The sequence below is a fragment of the Phocoena phocoena genome, chromosome 1 (genome assembly GCF_963924675.1).
Source record: "Phocoena phocoena chromosome 1, mPhoPho1.1, whole genome shotgun sequence".
Taxonomy (NCBI): Eukaryota; Metazoa; Chordata; class Mammalia; order Artiodactyla; family Phocoenidae; genus Phocoena; species Phocoena phocoena.
The window spans coordinates 131,486,271-131,500,152 of NC_089219.1; positions in this window are offsets into that span (position 1 = coordinate 131,486,271).

The following is a 13,882-nucleotide window of genomic DNA, read 5'->3' on the forward strand; positions in this document are numbered from 1 at the left end:
AAGACTTTATTTCAAGCAACCTTTCCATCCAGTTCTGTTTAGTTCAAGACGCTACACGTTACTGGGGTTAGCACAGGATACGTCACGTGTGGACACAATCCCACATAAAGGCTTTTAGCTAGTCCACCTCAGAGGAGAGGACTGAAAATACTTTTTCACCAGGCCAGAACCACTGCTGGGGTTTTGGTAAGGAGATAGGAAATTTTGCGTTTGTAGAACTTGAGATCTTGTGGAAAAACAAGCCTCTGAGTGGGGGTAAATATATGAAAAGCCTTTTTATTTTTACATTAATCATAAAGACTGATATCTAAATAAAGGTGATGCGATTAATATCTTGCACATTTTAAATTAGTAGTAGCGGATGTGGTACTCAGTTTCCACTTACCATCCCCAACTCAAAAAGTATGTTACATTTTCTTCCCAGCAGTTCCAAGGAGATGCTTGCATATTTGTTTTGATTTGTTGCAGATAATATGCATAAAAAGAGATTTTTCCTTTCTGAGTCTCATGTTCCATCCCCATATTCGGTATCTTCCTGACTCGAGGACTTGGAATTGTTGATTTTCCACCTCCCTCGTTCTGCCTGCAGGCCGCTGGATACGGTGTGCAGGTTGGCACTGGCTAAGGAGGTGATGGCCCCCTCGTTTTGCCAGGCCTGGCTCCCTGGCTCGTAGGTGCATTGCTTTTCTTTAATTCTGCTATGATTCAGAGATGTCAAGTAAGTTGGTGCTTGAGATAGATATGGTTTAAGATAATCTTATTTAATCAATGAGACACAGCTCAGCAGGTCATTCCCAACCCTTCCATCCAGCTCCCAGGATTTATAACCTCAGTCATGGCCTTGGTATCTGCATGCAGAAGCACCTACTACCAACTCCTCTTTCCATCTTAGCTACCTGCCTCCTTCCTCTCGGGCTAATTCCCCATTCCAAGGACCTGGTTTACTTTTCTTCATTGCATTCATTTCCTGTGGCTGCCACCACAAATTGCCCCAAACTGGGTGACTTAAAACAATAGAAATTTATTCTCTCACAGGTCTGGAGGCCAGAAGTCCAAAGTCAAATGTCAGGAGGGCCACGCTCCCTCCAAAGGCTCTAGGGGAGGCTCCTTCCTCCTGCGGCTTCTGGTGGCCCCTGGCGCTCCTTGGCTTGCAGAATCATTATTCCAACCTCTGCTCCTTGCCTTCTTTCCTGTGTGGTCTTTGCTCACTCTTCTGCCTCTTACAAGAACATTCTCATTTGAATGGAGGTCGTTTGAATGGTCTCGTCTCAGCCCTTAACCTTAATTACATCTGCAAAGACCCTATTTTCAAATATGGTCACGTTCTGAGGTTTTGGGTAGACATGAATTTTGGGGGGACACTATTCAACTCACTACACTCATCAGCTTTATCAAGATGGCAGTGCAGCACATCTACTTCTAATGCTCTTCCCAGTCTCATTTCCAAGTTCCCCTTTTCCTATCTGACTCCATTAGGAGTGATTCGTACTTTGTGCGCTCCAGATTCAACCATCCTGACTTTCTAAAGAGATATCCAAAGGTAAGCACCTATTTACTAGAATTTCTCATGGGGAGAAGTCAAGGTTAGGGAGGGTGGGACTGATAGACTTACATATTGCTCTTTCAATACCGTAGTTGTTTGACATGTTTTATTAATTTGTATTAATTTCCCCTACTTATTTGAAAGTTCCTGAAGGCAACACGTTGTTTTCAACTTAATACCCAAGTTCCTAGCAGAATGTCTAGTAATGTAGTAGGTGTTCATAAATATTTGTTGGATCAAAATTGTTCAAACTCTTATACTTGACCATGTCCTAACCAGACACTGTCGATCTGAATGGGAAAGAACTGGACTGGCACAAAATTCTCCCTTCATGGTTCGTGGGATTCCCTTCAAGTTCAGCCTCTATGAATACAACTTGCTGGCCTAGTATTTTAGCAAAAAGTGCCCTTCTGTCTCTCCCTTTCCAGGCATGGCGAAGACCATGCTTGCAGTGCTGATGGGGTAACATAGACGTTTAGTCTCTTCTGGAGAAGAACCAGAGTTGCCTCAGAGGACGACAGGGGAGTGAAGAGCTCTCATGGCCTTCTCTAAAACACAGTCATAAAGCATGTGCCTTGTCCCCTGGCAAGAAAGTAAAGATGAGGCTTGGCCCCCTTATCCCTAGGATCAAGCATGTTGCCCTAACGCCAGACCCAACAAACCCTGGGTAATGATGACAATGCTTATTCATCTGGCTGAAACCCAAGCACATGTAGTTGCTCTGCTATCCCCTGGAATGCCCAAGAGAGCCTGGCCTGCTACCTGGAGAGACAGGACCCCCAGGGTTGTCTGGCCTTCATGGATTCCAGACCTCCTGCCTCAGTGGAATTCCAGGAGGGCTACGACATTCTCTTTCCCCGTGGCCTCCTTGCCCAAGGCCATGGTCCTCTTTTTTTTTTTTTTTTTACTTTTTATTGGAGTATAGTGGATTTACAATGTTGTGTTAGTTTCTGCTGTACGGCAAAGTGAATAAGCTATATATGTACATATACCAACTCTTTTTTATATTCTCTCCCCATATAGGTCATTGCAGAGTATTGAGTAGAGTTCCTTATGCTAGAAGTAGGTCCTTATAAGTAGATCCTTATGCTATAAGTAGGTCCTTATTTATACTATACTACATATAGTAGTGTGTATATGTCGATCCCAATCTCCCAATATATCCCTCCCCCTGCCCTTTCCCCCCCAGCATGGTCCTCTTGATTGTCAACCTGATTCTGTTGCTCACTCCTGCCTCTCCAGCTGTGTGGGTGCCTCTTTCTCCTCTCACCAGAGGAAAGTCTACACTTACTCTGAGGTTTTGGATCCAACTCAGGGACCTCCAAGGCCCTCTCCTCCAGCTGCTTGTGGCCCAGGCTGAAACAAAATGTTTCGTGTGGTTTCAGGGATAAGGTCATACCCATTTTCTTTTGCAACGTTCTTAATAGATTTCCATTTGGGGGAATAAACAGTTGATAGGAAAGTAGCTTCTCTCTTTCACATTGTTTCCCCTTTTCTTTTTTTTTTCTTTCTCCTCTTCCTAAGTTTTCTAAATTTCAAACCCTGATGAAAAGGCAGAATATTAGCAGTTTAGCTGAAATGCATCGCTTTTGGTAGCTAGAGGGACAAAAATACCAAAGAGTCAGAAGTTAGTGGGATTCAAGGGTAGAAAACCTCTGCAGAGCCACAGGGTGAGTCCTGATGATGCCAGCACAAGGCAGAGGTTCCCTTTCCTGGAGAAGATACATGGTGTGATTCTGCAGACCACCCAGCAGCCCCGGAGCAGAAGTGTGTATCATGTCCTCATGTTCATGGTCCATGCTGGGGCCTGGGAAGGAGCCAGGGGAGAGCACACTCACTTTACATGTCTGTCCAGCAGCCCTCTCCATGGCTTTCTCCCAGAAACCCACAATCCTTAAGTTCTCTCCCATCCCTCACCTCTAGGCTAACATAGTTAGACTAAGAAAAATGTTCCTGGATATACCTTGTCTTCTGCTGAGTTTATCAGTTGTCAGGAAAACCGGGTGGATTTGGATTTTGTCCTGATTTATTTTAGAAAAGGAAATTAAAATTGTGTTTCTACAAAACAGAAACAGACACAGAAAATAAACTTATGGTTACCAAAGGAGAAGCGGGGAGGGCTAAATTAGAAGTTCGGGATTAACAGATACACATTACTATACATAGAATAGATAAAAAACAAGGTCCTGCTGTATAGCACAGGGAGCTATATTCAGTATCTTGTAATAACATATAAGGGAGAAGAATTTGAAAAAGAATACATATATATATATACATATATATATATATATATATATGGCTCACTTTGCTGTACACCAGAAACTAACACAACGTTGTAAATCAACTACACTTCAATAAAAATTAGCAAGACCAAATTACCACCCCAAAATTATATTTCTAGATGTGTTTTTCATTCTCTGCTCTTTGCCATCATAGATAGCTAATATAATCTTTGGTGTTATGCACTAATTGTTTTATGTCTAGTCTCTCTGAGGGTAGGATTCATGTCATAACACTTTCTTGGATTTCTGGCAGTGCACAGCACATAATGGGCATTCAGTCCTCAGTAAATACCTTTTTGTCAAGTAATTAAATTACTGGATTGAGTTTGACTTGCTGGACATCTGCTTTCAGGGTTCCACTTGGGGTTTTGTCTTTTTCTTTCTTGGGTGCAATTCATGGTGAGGAAGCATCCTCGATTTCTCTGCTCAGGGACGAGAAGAGAGAAAAAAAGTACAATGGTAATTACCTAAATTGCTACATCTCCATAGGATCAAGGCTGTAGGGTCATTAGTATCCTATACAGCACTGAGAAATGTAGTGTATATTCCCTAAAAGACACGTGAAGAACATAAACTGCCACTCATTCATTTACTTCTTTCATAGAACCACAGGGCAGTACTTCACTACTATTGATTCACTTCTACTACAGGGAGAGCTGATCTGTCTTTCTTTCTAGAAATGTAAACTTCAGAGGGCAGTGATGATGATGAGTCTATTTTGTTCAATTCTATATCCCCATCTCCTAGAACAGTCCCTAGTACATATCATGCATTCAATAAATATTTGAATGAATAGAGCTCAGGTTATATTCAGTGTATCCTTACAGATTATATTAATCAGCAGAGACTAGACTTGTCCTCTCATGCATTTGAGGTCTGACTCAGGCCGAGTGTCTCCCACTCTGATTTGATCTGGGATTTGGTACAAAACCTCAGCCTCATGCTTCCAGTAACCACAAGGGTCTGCTTCTGGAAGAGAAGGAGCATTTGCTGTCCTGAAGGGGAGTGGCTGCCCAGTAGGAAAAGTTGATGTAATGAAGATGGAAGAACAGGCCCGCACACGTGGCCACTTCACTGTAGACTATGATTGCCTGTGTGGGACAGCCGTGGTTACCACAGAAGCCTCTTGCAGGATTCTCTTTCTTCCCTTTGCTTCATTTAGTTATCCTTTACCCCTCAATAGTAATAGGTTGGGTTTTTATTAATGTTGATTTTAATATAGGGGAAGAATCAAAGAGGATTGGCACCAACTAGTCCTTGTTGGTCATATTTAGATTAATTGATCCTGGTGACAATTGTTTCCTCTGAGAAGACTCAGACTTCTCAGATACAGACATGAATTTGTTCATCTTGTAGTGCCCGAAAAGCATTAGCTCTATTTTTTTGGATGATGACACCAAAGCATGGACACTGACCTGAGGCCAGTAAAGCCAGTCCTGCCCTTGTGCTCCTTTATCCCAATCCCCAGGCCCTCCTGAGCTCCTATTGCCAGAAAGCAATAGGCCCTTGGCTTGCTGCTATTATCTGATGGAGACAGTAATGTGCTCTGTGATGCTAATATTATCTTGTTTTTTTACGACTTATGTTTCTTACCACTGGAATAAAAGCTGAGGCAAAAGTGATCATCTATAGAGCTCCTTGAATTTAGGATCTGCTCAATTCTACAGGGAAACAGAAGGAAATAGGGAAAATGAACTGATGGATATTATGTAGCTTTAAAAAGTTTAAAAATAATCAGCGGTCTCTGGCCCATACACTGGTGGCAAGCTCAAGATGGTTTGCCCTTCGTCTTCAGTCCTGAGGGTGGGATGCATTAGAAGGTGCAGGTTCGGAGCCAGATGGTGTTGGCTCCACCATCTACTCGCTCTGGGACCTTGCCCAAGTTACATGAGCTGTCGGTACATCGACTGAAGTCCTCACCTGTGATAGTACCACCTCTTTGTGTTATTGATTTAGCACATTTCATATTAAAAGCCCTTAAAACAGCACCTGGATGTTTGTGTTCAATAAATGCTCTATGATGATTATGATGACGATGATTTCCCTTCTCACTGTAGGCCACTGTATCCTCTCCTCCAATATTGCCTCATGTCACAAAATGGCAATTTCTATATCTTGTTGACATCCAGATAATTGGACCTTACCTCCAAATGAAACTCCCTGGTCATTCCCAGCAAAGGAAAAGAAGAAGAAGCAGAGGAATAGTTAGAAAGATACAAATAGAAAAAATAACGAATCCTTGTGTTCACTCAATGAGCTTTATTATTCTGTCATATGCAAAATGCTCTACAGGACCTTGGGGAATATAGATTATACACCTGTGCACGTGGGCACACACACACACACACACACACACGCATGTGTGCACACAATGTTATTTCTACCTTCAAAACACCTATACCTGTCTTCTCCAGGAGGCTTTTTTCTGGGGACCCCAGACAGGGTTTGGGCTGCTCCTCTGTTGGTTCCTAGCACCCTGGACCTGCAGCATTCACTGTGTTAACAGACTTTTAGGAGCCTGCTTGTCTAGAATACTGTGAGCTCTGTGAGTGCGGAAACTTGTCTTTTGGATTTGCAGAGCCCAGAAGGATGCCTGGTGCCCTGCGTGTTTGCTGGACAGGACAGGACTGGGTAGAACTAGCAGAGGTTGTCTCTTTGTTGCATAGCTTCCTCTTTCACCCCGGCTTTGACATCGTACCCTTAGCCTTAGACCTCACTTTTAGGCCTAATTATTATCCTTGACCCCTTCTTGGTCCCTCTTTACCTGTGACTTTCCCTCTCGCTGTTTTGCCTCCTTGCTTTCACTAAACATATTGGGCCTCACCTCAGAGTCAAGAGTCAAGAGGGGCCTGTCTTCTCCAATAAGGCACATCTTCTCAACTTAAAAAAAAAAAATTGAAGTATGGTTGATTTCCAATATTGTGTTAGTTTCAGGTGTACAGCAAAGTGATTCAACTGTAGACTTTCTCAGATTATATTCCATTGTAGGTTATTTCAAGATACTGAATAGTTTCCTGGGCAATACAGTAAATCCTTGCTGCTTGTCCATTTTATGTATGGTAGTTTGTATCTGTTAATCCCATATTCCTAATTTATCCCTCCCCCTCTCCCGTTCCCTTTTGGTAACCATAGTCTATTTCCTATGTCTGGAGTCTATTTCTGTTTTTTTGTTGTTGTTTGTTTCTTAACTGGGGTATAGTTGCTTTACAGTGTTGTGTTAGTTTCTGCTGTGAAGTGGATCAGCTATGAGTGTACATATATCCCCTCCTCTTGGACCCCCCCACCCCATCCCACACCTCTAGGTCACCACAGAGCACTGAGCTGAGTTCCCTGCCCTGTACAGCAGATTCCCACTAGCTATCTGCTTTACACATGGTAGTGTATATATGTCAATTCCAATCTCCCAATTCATCCCACCCCTCTCCCCCTGCCCTGTTTCCACACATCCATTCTCTATTCGTTTATATTGTTTTTAGATTCCATATATAAGTGATATCATATAGTATTTGTCTTTGTCTGACTTAACTTCACTAAGTATCATATTCTCTAGGTTCATCCATGTTGCTGCAAATGGCAATATTTCATTCTTTTTTATGACTGAGTAGTATTCCACTATTAGATTCCATAATATTCCATATACATACTACATCTTTTTAAGCCAATCATCTGTTGATGGGCACTTGGGTTTTTTCTATGGCTTGACTACTGTAAATAATATTGCTATGAACATTGGGGTGCATGTATCTTTTTGAATTAGAGTTTTCACTTTTTTCTGGATATATACCCAGGAGTGGGATTGCTGGGTCATAAGATACCTCTAGTTTTAGTTTTTCAAGGAACCTCCATACTGTTTTCCATGGTGGCTACACCAATTTACATTCCCACCAACAGTGTTGGAGGGTGCCCCTTTCTCCGCACCCTCTCCAGAATTTAGTGTTTGTAGGCTTTTTTTTGATGATAGTCATTCTGACTGGTGTGAGGTGATACCTTGTTGTAGTTTTGATTTGCATTTCTCTAATAATTAGTGATGTTGAGCATCTTTTTATGTGCCTATTGGCTCTCTGTATATCTTCTTTGGAGAAATGTCTATTTAGATCTTCTGCCCATGTTTTGATTGGGTTGTTTGTTTTTCTGCAATTGAGTTGTATGAGCTGTGTGTATATTTTGGATAATAACCCCTTGTCAATTGCATCGCTTGCAAATATTTTCTCCCAGTTTTGTTTTGTTGATGGTTTCTTTTGCTGTGCAAAAGTTTTTAAGTTTGATTTGGCCCCATTTGTTTATTTTTGCCTTCATTTCTTTTGCCTCAACAAGGCGCATCTTGAGGACACTTAAAGGGATCAACCACAGGCTTCTTGTGCTTCAGAACATCAGCTCCTCAAGCTCTGGCTTTTGCATCCCTCAGAGGTGGCCTCTCTCCCTAAAAGACTTCTCTGCCTGTTCACTCACCTTCCCCTAGAAGTGAAACTGGGGACTGGAGAGAGAGTTGGCCAAAAGCTTGGAACAAAGAGCCTCCTATTCAGCTGGGCTTACCTTGCTCTTTCTTCCCTATTCTCCCCAACCAGGCTCTCGAGCACAGAGTTCTCAGGGCCAGCCCATTTCCCCGAGGGCAGCAGACCTGTCCAGCTCACCTCCCAGTCAAGACTCTGCAGCTCCTGGCTTCTGTCAGTGGCTGGAACCTTAGGGCTTTCTGAAAGCAACCACACAATGTGTGTCTGCAAAGTGTTTATGCCAAGTGCGTCTGGTGCAGACATTCACAAACACACTGCCAGTTGCTAACCATCATTGGTACTCTTTCCATTGGTCTGAATTGCTGTTCATTTTTCCAGTCTACATGGAGAGACGTATCCTTCTGTGACATGCATGCGCTGCCCACCAAGACATCTGCTGAGGCGCCTTCCTGGACATTCAGGTTCACAGATTCACCATATACACCCTGATGCCTTCTGCAAAGATCCAGCTCATCTTCCTCTCCCTCTGTGGTTATGTTTAGCCAGACTCTTAATTTGTAATTGTTTTTGAAACTTAGCTTCAAATCTCTCCCCAAACCACAGTGGTATGGTAGAAGGTACAGCTGCCAGGGTTTAGAGGAGTCCTGGTGCCTGTCTTCCCTTGCCTCAGGCCATCTTCTTCCTCTGGAACACTGTAATGGAAAGGAGGACAGACATTTTTTCTGTACTTGTCTGATGGCTCCTTCTGGTACATAAACTAACACATGGCTCATGTGGTGCCAAAGAGGCTATCATGGAGGCTATTGGATGCACTGTGGTTGGTTTTGGAGTTGGCTAGACTGGGAGGATTCCTGGGGAATGTTTTTTTTTTTTTTTCCGGTATGCGGGCCTCTCACTGCTGTGGCCTCTCCCATTGCGGAGCACAGGCTCCGGACGCGCAGGCTCAGCGGCCATGGCTCACGGGCCCAGCTGCTCTGTGGCATGTGGGATCTTCCCGGACCAGAGCACGAACCCCTGTCCCCTGCATCGGCAGGCGGACTCTCAACCACTGCGCCACCAGGGAAGCCCTGGGGAATGTTTTTTGTACTTTGTCTTTGCTGAGGGTCTGGCTATAAGAACCAACCAAAAATAACGATGGCCTTTGAAAGTCTGTGTTGTACTCTTCAGCTTACTCAAGTCAGTGGTGACTTGGGTTAGATGACATGTTGTTTAAGAAATATATTCTTAACGGGCCACTCTCTACTTCCTGTCTCCAAGTCTTGACCATGTGGATCAAGATTTTGGACCCTTCACCTACCGATGTTTCTCAATTTCCCTGCAGGGCTGGGAGGCTCCGTCAGGTACAGCGAGAACATATACACGGTCACCAGCACTAATCACGAAGGCTCTGGATAAAGAGTCAACTTCTTTGCCTTGCATTCAAGGACCTCCAAAATCTGGCTTCTATTACCACTCCAATGTACTACTCCCTTATTTGAACTCTTGTTTTGATCAAAATGGCACTCCTTGTTTCATGTAATCTGATATTCTCACTCCTCTGAATCCCTCTCAATCTCCTTTTAGGGCATCTCTTCTTCCATAAATATCAGTTTCTCAAGGGTTTAACGTTGGTATCTTTCTGCCCTTCTCATTTTGTACATGTTCTCATTCACCCAATGGGTTCAACTACTACCACTAAGTCTGCATCTCTGTCTCTGTCCAGAAATCTCTCATGAATTCTAGACCCCGATAATCTCGGTGGATATCTTGGATGTCTCAGTGAACACCTCAAACTTAACATATCCAAAACTGAATTCATATTTCTCCTCAAGCTTGGTTCACCTTCTGTATTTCCTGCCTAAGAGAATAACTCCCTAGCCCAAATTGGCAACTTCCCCTACATTTCTCCCCCATCCTTACTTTTCATCCAAAATTGCAACTCTTGATTCCTACCCCCACAAATACCTTTTCCATCTCAGGAAATTGTATCGTGACATATCCAGCTGCTCAAGACCAAAACTCCTGAGGCCTTCTTGGTAGTTCTTTTTCCATCATTCTCACGTTTAATCCATCAGCAAGTCTTAATAAGTTCTACCGCCCAAATATTCCCCAAACCATTGCTTCTTGCTGAATGAATCCAGGAAGAAGTCACTATGTTCTGCAGACTTGATACCATAACAACTCCACAGGCTGGTTCCTCCCCTTCATTGCTCTGCCCTTTCTTTAGTTTAGTTTGTACAGGCTATCATAATCACCTTCTTACTAATCTGCCTGTCTCCAGTCTTACATCTTTTATAGAGGTAGTTGATCATTCAAACGATATTTATGGAATGACAAATGTACTTGGGAAACAGCTGTGAACAAGGTCAGTATGATGCCTTCCCTATGGGGCTTACATTCTGATGAGAAAGACGGGCATCAAGCCCATACCTGTAAGTATAGCAAGTGGTGGGAGACACTCCCAGGGGCTGTGAGTGTCAAACATGGACAGCTAACCTAGCCTTAGGGGGCAGGCAAGTCTTTTCAGTGAAGGACAGTTTCAACTGAAAATGGAGCAATGACTACGAGACAACAAGGAAGAGGAAGAAAGTGAAAGCAAAGGAAGGGTATCCCTACAGAAAAGCATCAAAAGACAAATGTGTGATGAATTTCTTTCACATTGTTACCAGTTTGATCTTCCTATCTTCTTTCCTAAAACTTTTTTTTCTGATAAAAAGTTGTACACATTTATTGTGGGATATTTGTAAAATACTGAAAGATTTAGAAAAGAAAATAATATTTATTCACAATCTCACCATCCAAAGACGAGCACTGATTACACTGAAGTGAATTTCCTTTCAGCTGTGTCTATGCATATATGCATTTTCATAATGCATTATGAAAATGCATATGTGCATAGACACAACTGAAAGGAAATGCATTTTCATAATGATCTCTTTACACTAAAAATCTCGTCATATTATTTCCTTTCTTAGAAACAGTCGGTGGCTCCTCACTGTCTAGAAGCCCAAGTGCCTAGCCCAATGCTTGGCAATAAACATTCACTGAATGGATGACTAAATGCATGGGTGAGAATGTATGCCTGCTCACTTCCATGTGCTCTTCCTCTTTTTCATTACCTATTTGATGAAGTCTTGCCTTGGGGTTTGACTCTATCCAAAGCCTTCTTCAAAGGCTCCGACTCTCATGCCAATCCTAATCTTTTTTCAAAAATGTATTATTTTCTATTGAGTTATAGTTGGTTTACCTCATTACTATATTGGAATATTATATTAGTTTCAGGTGTATAGAATAGTGATTCACAATTTTTATAGCTTAAACTCCATTTATAGTTATTATAAAGTATTGGCTAAATTCCCTGTGCTGTACAATAATCTTTGTAGCTTATTTATTTTATACATAGTAGTTTGTCTTAATGACAATGCTTGTCTTTAAGCACAGATTGTGTTGCTTGAGAAGCACAGGAAGTCCTTAGCACAGGTTAACTGCCTTCTAGTGTTGTTTTTCTAAGTTTACCTTAGAAGCCTTTCATGCTGAATTGTCTGTTGACAACTCAACATCATTCCATCCCTTCTATACTCCGCCCTTATCTCAGGGGTTGGAAGCCTGAGAACCACACTCCCCAGAATCCTTTAGTGCCCATGTTCCCAGCTGGATTCCACAAATGAGAAGCATTCGCCTGAGATTTCGAGTGAGAAAGAGAGGCAGAAGTGTTTTTATTGCTCCTCTGGCTGTGGAAGCACCTGTGTGGCTGGGTGGTCCCCCTGAAAATTTCCTACCTCGATGCTGGAGGCAGCTGGGATCATCAGTGGTGATTTCTCGCAGTCCTGGAAGCTCTTGATTTTCTAAAGGGTAGAGGCAAACGTGAGAGCTGGCCTTTGCTCTTTTGTTCCTTCCTCTTGCCTTCTGTTTTAGGGCTTCTGTTTCTGATCAAAGCCTTGCTGAGCTCTCCTGTGGGCTGGTGTCTGGTGCCTCTTTGTACCCTCTTAACCTGGCTTATTTCCTCACACATACTTGCAGCTGCTGTGAATGACAGTAAACCTGATATTTCATCACTGCAGGCAAAACAACTTACTTAGTGGACACAGCTGCATTTGTTTAGTGATTTAACTTTCTCCCCTACAGTAACATATTGAGGATGTGTATCCTTACCAAACATGACAGAAAAGTACTTAAGACAGGTGAATACCTGTCAGTGGCTCAGCTCACTGAGGCTAACACCAATTTTGCAGCACAATAATTGCTCGAGGTACCCACCGATATTTTTTAACTATCTATTGTATGTCTAGGGCCTGCATTAGGCCTAACGGGGGCTGGATGCAGGGGAAAATTAAAACAAACTCGTGTCTAGTTGTTAAGTGCCTGTATGCACCAGGCATGGTGCTAGAGCAGCAGCTGTCTGCCCTTCCTGAAATTACCATCTAGCCATCTCATTGCTTGATGGTGTCGATGAAAATAACCAATAAACAGTCAATAGTAAAAATAGAAAAGAGTTTTATTTGAGCCAAACTGAGGACTAGCCCAGAAGCCAGCTTCTCTCTGAGAAGTTGCTCCAGAAAAGCAGGGTTTTTAGCAGTTTTATATCTTGTCAGAGTAAAGAATACTAAACAAGTCAGGGATACATTTCTTCAAGGTTTCAAAAACCATGCCAGCACATACACATACAGCATGGACAGTATGGCCTTGGCATCTGGGAAGGGAGACTTATCATCAAAGAAGTACCAGCATTGGCGTCCCAGGAAGAGGGGCATTTAATCTTTATTTTTAACATGGACATTCTTTACTTCTAGTCAATGTGCCCTTTTCTTTAATGATTAAAGCAGATGTACAATGTATGTTTGATAGGCCACAAACAGGCTGTTTTATTTAGCATAAAATTCAGGTTAACTCATGTGTAAGCCAGAATGACTTCCCTATATCTCAATATGTGAAATTTTCTTTTATCAATGGGTATTACTGAAAAGAAATGAGGCCCGTTGCTCACTATTCCCACCCCCCTCCCTGTGACCTTGGCGTGAATATCATCAAGCTTACCAGGCCTACTGAACCCCCAGCACAGCATTAGACTTTCTAGGAGATGAGGCTGCAAACCAGACCATGCCTGGGGTTCCCCCAGCGTGCTAGCATCTCCATGGTCAGATTCAGCTTGATCTTTTCAGCATTGCTTGCTTCTTGCTCAGCATTTCATTCATTTTGGAAAGCTGGCCTGAAAGCCAGTGGCATTCAACCCTAAATACTAGAAAAAGGCAAGGAGAGTAGTAATGTGATTGTTACCAGGCAGGGTTGGATGAACTTTTACAAATGAACTAGAGCGGTATTCTGTGCCAGGCCACAGGGTGGAATACATGGGATAGGGTAACACTTAAATACCATATTCTGAGATTTTTAAGGAAAAAGAAAAAGAAAAAAGTAAAAACCCATTAAGTAACTGAATGGTAGTGCAAAGGTGGCCATCCCATGGGCTTAGCTAATGTTTATTGTGTGCTTACTATGTGCCAGGCACTGTTCCCAATAAGTTACATCAGTGATTCATTTAACCCCACTCATGAGTATGTGCTACTATTATCCCCATCTGACAGGTCAGGCAACGGAGGCAGGAGAGAGGAAACACCTTACTCAAGGCCACT